We start from the raw sequence: 12,033 nt of genomic DNA, 5'->3' as shown, positions 1-12,033 counted from the left end.
TTTTTTAAATATCATATGTTGGTGAGAATGTAGATAAACAGCAACCCTTGTTTGCTGTTGTCAGAAGTTTGGATTAAAACTCAAAATGCACAGCATTTTGTAATAACTATAATGTAAATATGAAGAGGTACACTTAATGCCTACACTTGACTCCTCTCTCGGGAATACCATATGTTTTAGGAAAGTTGACCTCATCCTTGGTCTAGAGGTGGGACATCTGGCTCAATATTAACTGTTCATCGTACATTCTTCTTTTTATTCATTGAATGGCTACGGGACTTAAAGGGGTCCAATTAGACAAAAGCTGAGAAGAGTTTTATCGGACGTACTCCTTTGCTGTCTGTGAACCAGGAAGCATGCGTCCTCCACTGCCAGTAGGCAAGGAGCTTGCCAATAACAGAGTAGATGCTGAGCGATTAGAGCTGAGAAATGGAGAGAAAGCAATTCTTGGTTTTATCTTGATTCGCTGGATGAAAAGCTTCTCCTAAAATCAGTTATCTGTGAACTATTCAGTCATATGAGCAAAAAAAAAAAACAGTAAAGAAAAACCTGTCTTATGCTAGTTATGTCATTTTTGAGTCCTGGTTTGTTTTTGTTTTTGTTTTTGTTTTGAGACAGAGTCTGACTCTGTTTCCTGGGCTAGAGTGCCATGGTGTCAGCCTAGCTCACAGCAACCTCAAACTCCTGGACTCAACTAATCCTACTGCCTCAACCTCCAGAGTAGCTGGGACTATAGGCATACGCCACCATGCTCGGCTACGTTTTTCTCTATATATTTTTAGTTGTCCAGCTAATTTCTTTCTTTTTTGTTAGTAGAGATGGGGTGTTGATCTTGCTCAGTCTGGTCTTGAACTCCTGAGCTCAAATGATCCATCAGCCTCGGCCTCCCAGAGTGCTAGGATTACTGGCATGAGCCACCGCGCCTGGCCTTGAGCCTTGTTTTGATTTGTTTTCTGTGTCTATACCCAATAGCCTCCTAAGAGGGGTAGGATATAACCAGACATAAGGAAAAGGGGAGACTATCTCACCAATGTGGGATAAGGTGAATATTGCATTATAGATATATTGTGCTTTGCTTTGAGTGCATTCTTCCATAGCACCCTGTACTTCCCAAGGTTGTCCTTTTTCACACTTCATTCTTATTGTTTGTTTCTTCTAGGGTCATATATACCTTGCTTGCCATTGCATCCGTAGAGCCCATCCCAGTGCCAGGCACGTTGTAGGCATTTGATAAATATTTGTTGGATCAATGCTGAGTGAAAATCATAATGCAGGGCTGATAGGCAGGGGCAAAATCAACAGTTGGCAGGATCCACACCAGAGCAGAAGAAGCTGGCATCACTGTCAGTCCATGCACTAAGTGGCAGATTCTGGAAAACAGCCAGTGTAAAGTACCAGCGGAAGACACACAGCTTAAAAATACCACAGGGAAAATGACTTTGAGAATTCATTCACACATCCATTTATTCAAGAGGAAATGGGGATTTGGACTCACATATGTATACCTCACTTACTCCCTGCCAGGCACTGTTCTAAAGGCTTTTTACCTCATTCAGTTCTCACGACCTCCCTCCAGGTAATGTGATAGAGCCTAGCACCTAGTAGGTGATTGACTTACAGAGCAGTGGTAGTTGGATGAATGAATAAGTCCAATGAGTAAGTCCAAAGTCTGTGTTCTTTTTACTGATCAAGTACTTCACATGAACACGGAAGGGATACTTTTTGTGAGCCAACAAAGTGGAAGAGATTGATGAAACAATGAGAATAATTCTGGCAGATGGTGCCTTACTGTTCTGAAATACCTTTTTCACAGTTTGAGATGCACGATGCTTTAAAAGCCCCACTCGATACTCCTTACAAAGTTTAAATCATAGAGTGAATGATAAATATGACCTACGTAGACACAAGGAGTCTTCTGACTTGCCTAATGCAATGAGTAAAGGTTTTGGAAGTTGATATTGGTAGATAAGATGAGGGTAGATAATGGAGCCAATTAAAATTTAAAAACTAGCAATTAGCTAATAGTAGTAAGATTAATTTAAAAGGATGGACTTATAGCCTAGGATGGAGGCTGTTTCCATAATCAGATACTTGAGAATCTAGTTTGGGTCTTGGCAACAGAACTGAGGAAGGAACAAATACAGCCTCAAGAGACTGGGAAGGGAATGTAGTAGAGTTAGTGGCATTGCTACAGGCAGTAGAACTTAAAGGATAGGGATGTCAATGATAGAGTTGGACTTATAAGTCTAGGTTGTTACCCTATCTCGTCTACTTAATCTTTAAGCTTAAATTTCCAATCTGTAAAATGGGAATAATAATGAAACTTACCTCTTGTGTTAGAATGTAAAAGGCATTGCCTGGAATGTGATGAATGTTTGATAAATGTTAGCTGATATTATCGTTCAGGGGTCTAATAAAGAGCATATATCAAGGATGGAATAGTTTAAATATAAATAATTATGAAAAGAATGGCAAAAGTAAAAATTTGGAAAAGAGTAGTTTTGTTTTTTTTTTTTTTAGTAGATCTGCTTGCTTTTTGGTGTGATGAGTAAATTTAACACAAGTTTATACTTAACTGCGTGCTTAGCTCTGTGTCAGACTCAAGGATGCTTGAAGGGAACTTACAGCATGTGGCTTTCAGAATTCTGTAGCTTTCATAGCCAATTGCACTTATGGGCTAACAGTTTTGGTTTTGGAGTTCAAGTTTTGAACTCTTGTTCTGCCACTTAATAGCATTTTATTTTTCTCTCCAAACCTCAGCTTTCTTTTCTAAAACAAAGGGGAGGGGGCAGGAGGCAAAACAAATTCCTAGGGCTCTTGAGAGGTTTAAAGATAAAATAAGAAAAATACTTACCATGATATCTGGTATATATGCAGACATTTGTAGGAGTAATAATAATAGTAGTGTGGATATAGGTAATGGTAGTCATAGTAGTAAAATTAACATCTGAATTACTGCCTGTGGTCAGGCGTGAGGCTCAGAGTAACTGTGTACTATTTGCAGAAGTTAACACAGAGGCCAGAATGGAGCTGTCATCATGAGCAATGTTTTCCATGAGAAGAGGTGTAGAGGGAAGAGGATTGGGGTTTGAGAGGAGGGGAAAATAGAGTCAGCAATGGGAGAGAATGGGCTGACAGAAAGATAGGAGTAATGTCTGAGATCTGAAGAAAGATGGTGTTTCCAGAACAGGGAGCCAATAAAATCATGTCACTGAGAGGTCAAAGAAATTGAGACCTGAGGCAAGATTTGGGGTGAGTTTCAAAAGGGCTGTTTAGGTACCGTTATAGGAGCAGGTATTACTATAAATGATTTCAGCAGGGAACATGTTGATAGGAAAGTTGAACAAATTGGTAGCTGAAGTGCTGCACAAGCAGGAGGATCATCAGGATAAGAGGCTTCACACATGTGTTAGACCTAAGTGGCATGGCCTGTCCACTGGGCCACCTGCTCTGTGGCCATGGGAGGGTGCTACCCTTTCTTCTTCAGCATAGCATTAGACGCCCAGCTTCCCTTGCAGTTGACTGTGGCCAGGGGGCTGAGTCATAGCCAATGGGTATGAGCTGGGTGATATGCGCCACTTTTAGGCCTGGCCCAGAGCTTTCCCTGGACAATCCTCCTGCTCTATCTCTCTTTCTCTATGGGAGAAGTCCAAGAACACAGCAGAGGGGCATTCACTGGCAGACAGTGCCTGGGCCCCTGAATGACTATGTGGATCGCAGCCCTGCTCTCCTACCCCCAACTGTCATTGGACTGTAATAAACTTTTATTGTATTACGCAATTAATATTTTAAAGATTTTTGTCACAGTGGCTAATTTACCCTGACTGATGCAGTTAATAACTATTCTCTGCTTCTTCATATGTAAGATTGGGCTAATGATAGCTACTTACCTAACAGTTATTTTTTCCATTTTTCCTTGCTAATGAAACCTAAATCATAATGGATTAATTGGCATTCTTTTGCTTTAAGGGAGTCTGGGCCCCTCTTCAGCCCTAGCCATGGAATGGTGTGTGTGTGTGTGTGTGTGTCTGTGTGTGTGTGTGAGTGTGCATGTATGTGTGAGTGTGCATGTGCTCATGCACTGGCCAATTTAAGCCAGTGTGGCAATTTCCCCCCCTTGCCTGTGAATGACTCAGTTGGGATGGGGTCGATGAGACATGGAGGGAAGTTCTCTGAGGGGCTTCTAGGAAAGATACTTAAAAAGTGATGCTCATCCCTGTTTTCTAATTTTGCACATTATTATGTGAGGACGTGATGTCTAGAGTTACAACAGCCACCTGTGTTCAGTAAGAGAAAAATCTGAGGGCAAATCTGGCAGGCTGAAGAGGGTGGAATGCAGGTATAGAGGTATAGAACCCATTCTGAAGCATCCTACCACTGGAAGTGTTCTAGGTACGATATTGATACTGTCTTTTATTTATACCATTCTTAGCTGGTTCTCGTGTTACGTATATCAAGCATATTCTAACCAGTATTTTGATTAGGACTAAATCAGTTAAGACACAAAAATTGCAAGCCATGTGGCAGGTGATCAAAAATGTCATCATCACAATAACTACCACAATCATTGTCAGAGCATGGACCTCCTGCCCCCAGCCCAATGCTTTAGACCTCATTGCCTCCCTGATCTCAACAGAAAAATAAAGCCTTCTTTGGGCCTGTGGCAAAATATGTTCCAAGGGGTGGGATAATGGCCAGAGAAAAACAGCCAAAGAGTCCTGCCTCTTTTGGAAACTGAGGCTGTGGAGATTTGGACACTGATGGCACTGGAATGTGTCTTTTAGAAGATGAGATATTTATAGGATACAGTGAAACCTTGGGATAGCAGGGTATACAAATAAGGGTATTACTAGCTAGAGAATATTTAACAAACACTCCTTCCTTATTGCAAGTAATTCAAGGCAATAGAATAGAATATTATAGGTCATGGCAAGCAGCGGATGGGAAAAGCATAGAATCCTTACGTCATTTCTACTAAGTGATCGGTAGAGATAGATGCAGAGCCTCTTGCTGTCCTGCTTTCTGCCTTTAGTCAGGCTGTTCAGAAAGATGGGTGCTGCTTTAAGAAAGATGATGCCAATATTAGACAGTCTTTACTGTGTTCATCCTTCCAGAGTCCAATAAAAAGAATCAAATTGAGTACATGTGATGAAGCCCTAGATGAAATGAGAGGCCATTATCTTGCCATTGAATGAGGATAAGTTGTTAAGAATAACAATAACAGCATTGAGGAAAGGAAGGAAGGGAAGTAGAAGAAGAAAGAACAGGGATTTTTTTTCTTTGCTGTTTTCCTCTTTATCAATGTCTTTCACATATAATTTCCTTTTAAAATTTGATGCTCAAACAAACCAGTGAGGTAGCCTCTGTTACCTACATTTAACAGATGAGGAAACTGATGTTCGAGGAAGTTCAGTGACTTATCTGAGCTCACAGATCTGAGTCCAAACACCATCTTACTTTTGCTCAGTAGCATTGCTTTTCATTTCCTTCTCTCTGGGATGAGATTCTTGGGTGCTCTGAACTTAAGACTCAGAAATGACAGTCGTCCTACCCTTTGAGAAGCTGGCTGAGACTCAGTAAGGTGCATCTATAATGAACCATGTTGTGTGGGGTCAGAAGACACATGCTTAGAAGGGAAGATCTTGATCTGGATTCTGATGAAATATTGTCAACTTTGTCATCTGGGGGAAGCGACTAAACCTCTTCCAGCTTCCGTTTCATTAAGTTTGAAAAGCAGCAGCCTGTATGAGATTCTGTCTCAGATTTATGTTGTATTGTGATGATTATTTTCTCTTCTGTTTTCTCTCACACTGCTTGACCCCTATTTAAAAACAAAACAAAATAAAAGGAAACTAACATGGAAAATCTCTCCTGGACACCTTTGCTATTTATATTTGTTCAATTTATGTATTTTCCTAATACACATAAATAAAGGAACTTGTGAATGTCATTGTTTACATATATGTCATAAGTTCTAATCATACAGAGATGAACATTTTAGACATGAGTACTTCTCCATGCCACAAATCTCTAGCATTTCATAAAATAGGACTACACATGTTCTCACAAATCCCTTCATTCCAGAACCAAGTCATTGGATGGTTGGCTGCATGGCCCACTTTGTTCCACACCCTCCTCGCTATATCTCTTTTAATGGAAAATGGACCTGCTAGGATTCTTTCTCATGCCTCAGGCTGAAAACCCAACTAGACTTTGAACAGTTTCCTTAAGATGATTTCAATTTCCTTCTGTCTGTGTGGTGCCAGCATCCCTGCATAAAAATTTTTTTTAGAAAGAATCATCTAGCTCCACACATTCTAGGTTAATGCAGGTCCTCCTCCTCCTCCTGAAATCGCCCTTCTCCTGGGCTCTGGGCAGCATCCATCCACATGACAAAGCATGTCTGCTTTGCAAGCACATAGGTTTCTCATTTATTCTGCAGAACGATCATGTATGTCAGGAAGGGATTGACAGTCCCATTTTGTTGATAGGAAGACCGACTCAAAGAGATTAGATCACATGCCAAAGCTGATGTTGCTAACGAGCGGTTAACCTAATCCCCTTGGCTCCATGTGTCTGTCTCCACTTTCTACTCTAACACATCTCTACAAGTTATCGCAATGCACTGCTATCCTTAGTGACAATCTGATTTCTATGACATGTTCACTAAAACTTCTTTTACTTTACTTCTTTCCGTGACCCATTCAATTCCCATGATTCAGTTTCCCCATCTACTAAAATACCAAAAAGTAATAAAGCTGAGTTACCTATGTTTGGCTGGTTGAAGTAGTTTGAATTTTTCTGAATTGGGACAAATACAAAGTGCCTTGTTATTTCACTAATTAATAGCGTCTGCTTGGAAATGCAACTATTAGTGCACAATAAATGATAAGGCTTATAATTACAGACGACAGTAATTGCTTCTTTTTTGTCCTTAACTTCATCCCAGTTTTATCTTCCTGAGCTATAGTTACCTCTGCAGGGGTTAGTAAAACATATTAAAAATATCTAAACAATAGCTTCCTTTCCCAGGGGTTTGGAAATTGATGAATCATCCTACTCTGTCTTCAGCATTCAAACTAACTGTGTGCTTGACGCGGGGGAGGAAAAGTGGACTCTTTGAAATGCGAGCTGAGTACAGATCATGCCACCCGCCCTGTGCGTGACCTGTTCACTCTCCACCTGACCCTCTGTGCTCAACGTCACCTGGAGTCTGAAATCTGGAAGCGGAAAGTCCTTGACTGGAGTCAGTGGAGAGAAAATCATCACCTGTTTGGGCGCAAACATGCCCAGTGACTGCGTCACTGTTTGTTAAGTGAGATCAGCTAATAGTTGCACAGCGGGCCTTCAAAGCATGGCTGTTGGGGCCGATGAGGTTTCTGTAATGCACTCTCTGTGCGAAGGCCTTGGACTTTAGAGCTCAAGTGCACCCGGATCATTTTGAGCTGTTGACAGCCTCTCCCGTGGACTCTATTTGGTTAAACGGCAGTGGAAAAGAATTGATTTTCATTTCCATCGTGATTTGCCTGAGTCTCTCTCCAGCCACACTCTTGCTTCCTCCTGGCTTTTGCACAGGTTGTTCCCTCTGCCTGGGACGCCCTTTCCTCCGGATAAAGCACGGCTTGCTTTTAGTTATCTACTTACAAATCACCTCCTTGGGGATCTCATAGGCTACTTCTTACCCAGCCTCATCTTTCTTCATAACACCTGATGTTATTTTACTTATTTATTTGGTTAGTTGTCTGTGGTTTATCTTCCCCCACCAGAGTATAAGTTCCCAGAAGGCAAGAGACATTCATCCGTTTTGTCCACTGATGGGTCCCCAGTGTCTACAATAGTACCTGGCCCATGACAGACCCTCCAGAAATATTTCTTGAATAAGTGAGCAAATGAACATGTACAGAAATGATTTCCCCTCATTTTACAAATGAAAAACCTAAAAAACTGGGAGGCTCAATAAACTAATCAAGTTTAACAACCAGGTAGTGGCAGAGTTAGTATTAACACTTTGATTTCCTAGTGCACAACCCAAGATTTACTTTTTTTAATTCCATACAACACTGTTCTCCAGAAACTTGGCAACTAAGATGGCACCAGCCTCACCATATCCACCTTTGCTGCCAGTCTTTAACCAGTTCATGTCTGTGGGCATGATTAGAATTTTATGAGATAAGTACTTATTAACAGAGTTCTTATTGAATTTATCTGTCTTTTATCTCTCTTTTAAGGGCAAAGGTGATTGAAAATTATACTATACATTTTTAAAACATTTTTCAATATAAATGTTTTTTGGCATTTTTTTGTATAAATATGGCTATATAGAGAGTATAACTAAAAATAAGCATTGTAATCCCATATAGAAGTAGTCTTTTTGGTATATCTTATATATATTTAATAATTGGAATCATGCTGTATGCAGAATTTTCTAATCTCTGTTTTTGCATATTATATTTTAGACATTTTCTGATGTCACTAAAACTAACATTGTTTTAGGGATTGCATATATTCCAATACATGAAGTGTGTCACAATTTTACTTAATCATTTTCCTATTATTGATCATTAATATTATTTCCATTTTTTTATTTATTGAATGTCTAGATTTTAGTCCTTTTATATATCTGGGTTCAGTATTAACATTAACATTTTCATACTTTTTCAAAGCTATGCAGAGAATGATTTTTTTATCCCAGTTCTTACTAAAATTGCTATAAATAATCTTTAAAAATCCTGGATTTCAAGCTCAAAGCTTCTCTTTGAATCAGTAGCCATTGAAGCTTTCACTCATTTGCATTTCCAGTCTATGAGGTTTAGGGTAGAGGGTGGGAGCGTGTGGGTGGGAAACTTTGGCCAATTTGAGAGTAAATAGAAGAAGCTCACGGAGTGTGTTTACATTTCTGTTCTATGTGTGATTCTGGACTTTGTAGCCAGAAGGATAAAAAGCCAGAGCTCACTTTGGTGGCGCCTGTAGACCTCTGCGCTTTAATAACACAGGCAAAGTTGCACTGGGTGCAAGTCAGCATGACTCAGACCCAGAGTGAAAGCAAGCAGTTCTGCAAGGCCAGGACTTGCTCCTACTTCCAGCGTACAGTGGGGAAGGGAAGGCCAGCAAAGGATCCTTAACTCTGAGAAGAAACCCTGTGTTCAGAGTGTGGCTTTACCTGGTGGGATATTCTAGCCATAATTCTGGTTAGAGTGATGGCCTCACTGCATACCTACCATGCTTGTAAATCTCAACTCGATGCCAACTCTTGTAACCTTGCACAAGTAATAATTGCTACTACTGATTGGGCCCCTCCTAAGTACCAACTTCCTAAGCCAGGTGCTTTCAATTGTCTGTCTCATTTAATTCCCACAAGTTCCCAAGAAAAGTATGATTGGCTGTATTTTGCAGATAAAGACACTCGAGTTCAAAATAAACTTCAGATAAAGTTTATTTCAGGCAAAGTTCACTGAAGTTTATTCCAGATAAAGCTCACTGAGGTGTGTGCTGCCTAAATTCACACAGAGCTAGGATTTAAAACTGGTCTTTTTGACTTCGAAGCCCATGTATTATTGCACACCTCTGGTTCTGCAGAGTAGAAGGCCCTCCTTCTTCTCGATACCCATAACTCTTGGGACAGTTGTCACGGAATAGATTGTATTAGAGTTATCCATTCATCAATGATTCCATTTGTTAACACTAGCCATTTAATACATACTTATTTTGTACCAGGCTTTGTACTAGTTCCCAGTGAGAACGTTGACGAGACCACATTCCCCATCCTAAAAGGTGGGGTGAGGAGGATAAGACACACAGGGCAGCTATTTAAGCCTCCACCCTTAGGACATAGAATACTGTATTTACCACAAAGACGAACTCATCACAGAAACTCAATAAATATTTGTGGAAGACAAGAAGGAACAATGCAGGGGTGACACGATATAAAGCATTTAAAACCTAGTCTGAGGTATGGAATCTATTCTCAGGTTTACTTTGTATTTCTTGTGCAATCTTTAGAAGCTATATGTTTAGTCTCTCTGAACCTGCCTCTTTATTTATATTAATAAAAATGGACATAAATATTTTTGCCTGATTCCAGTTATAGGATCCAGTGAATCAGAAGATCAGATATGAGTATCAGAGCTACTAAAAAAGGTAAATGTCCATTTTAAAAGTGTTATAAACTATAATATTTGTTGGTCAATTCAACCAACCAATACTTTTTTTGTGTGCCACGTGTCAGGTATTGGACTAAGGGCTTTAAATGACATTTGTGCCTTCAATAATACTGGGGTAATGTCTCCATTTTACAGATGAGGAGCTTGAGGCTCACACAGTTTAGGGAGCATGCAGGAGATGACACAGCTGATAAGGACAGAAGCTAGAGTCAGATCCCCATTGCCTGATCTGATGTCCCAGCTCTCAGGGACTCTAGTGGTGGCCCCAGTGGTTACATATGACAGTCTTCCTACTAGAAACATCTCTCTAGGAGCAGAAACTAAGCCCTGGTTCTTAATTTCCACATACTAACTTAGAATCAGCCACAGGATCCCTCAAAAAGGTAAAAATAAAACTATCTTATGATCCAGCAATCCCACTTCTGGGTATGTATCCAAAAAGAAATGAAATAAGTATGTTGAACTGGTATCTGCACTCCCATGTTCATTGTAGCACTATTTACGGTAACCGAGATACGGAATCAACCTGAGCGTCCATCAGCGGATGAATGTGGTGCACATGCACGATGGAATGCTATCCAGCCATTAACAAGGAGGAAATCCTGTCATCTGCGACAACATGGACAGAGCTAGGGGGCATCATGTTAAGTGAGATAAGCGAGGCACAGAAAGACGTATACCACATGATGTCAATTATATGTGGAATCTACAAAAGTTGAATTTGTAGAAGTTAAGAGTAGAATGGTGGTTACCAGAGGCTGGGGCAGTGTGGGCAGGTGAGGGTTGGAGAGATGTTGGTCAAAGGTCACAAAATTTCAGCTAGGTGAGGAGGTAAAAGTGCAAAAGATCTACTCTACAACATGATGACTATAGTTAATAACAACATATCATACTCTTGAAAAATGCTAAGAAAGTAGATTTTAAGTGTTCTCACCACAAAAATGACTTTGTGAGGTAATACGTAATTAGTTCAATTTAGCCATTCTAAAATGTATACATATTTTAAAACATCGTGTTGTACACAATAAATACATATAAATTTATCAATTATATATTGATATACAATCATCAATTAGAAAAGGAAAACAATTTTTTTTTCTAAAAAAACTAAAACAAGATCTTTTTTTTCCCCTAAAAAACTAAAACAGAATCAGCACAGGAAATCAAACCACTTGCTGGAAGTCAACCCCAGCTGCACTGCTTTCCAAACCCAGAAATCTGGTTTTACCTTCAGGTCTTCCCCTTCTGAATTCTGTCCTTTGTGAATCCAAGACCATCTTGTTTCAGCTCTGTCCATGCCTCTTCATGTTTTCTGGGGGTGGAAGGAGAAGGGTCCATGCATATCAAGGGGGAAATGAGGAGAAGACCCTCCACTCAGGTGCCCTGAGCATCTGGGACCATGCTGGGATCCCGAGATTTTCCACAGAAATGGCTTCCTGCTGGTACTTGATGCCAGGCTCCTCTTAGGCCCACATGCTTTCTTCTTTGACCTTTGCAATCCCTCTTGACTGATGCCGCTGCTCCTCTGTGTCTCTGCTCCAGCTCTCCCTCCATGTTGCTGCCTGAGTGGTCTTTCTTGGGCACATTTGAGCTTCTTCATCTTCGTTGTGGCCTCTATAAAGCAAGGGAGTCCCACCCTCACCCCAACCAGTCTCTGTGTACTCTGCATACTCCTGTAAGGCTTTTGAAGCCTCTTGGTGGTCTTGAAATTTTCCACGGCACTTTCTGGATCTCTCTTTGTGCCCTGATATCAGGTCCTGGACTCCACTTCTCTTTTCTATTTTACTTGGTAAACTGTTATTCCTTCAAGGCCAAGTTCAGACATCATTTTTTTGGTGTGCTAGGCCATTTCAGGCAGTGCTACATTGCTTCC

The sequence above is a fragment of the Propithecus coquereli genome, unplaced genomic scaffold (assembly GCF_000956105.1).
Source record: "Propithecus coquereli isolate 6110/MARCELLA unplaced genomic scaffold, Pcoq_1.0 Scaffold234, whole genome shotgun sequence".
In the NCBI taxonomy this organism is placed as follows: Eukaryota; Metazoa; Chordata; class Mammalia; order Primates; family Indriidae; genus Propithecus; species Propithecus coquereli.
The sequence above is the reverse complement of the archived record's forward strand: the minus strand, read 5'-3'. Positions refer to the sequence as shown.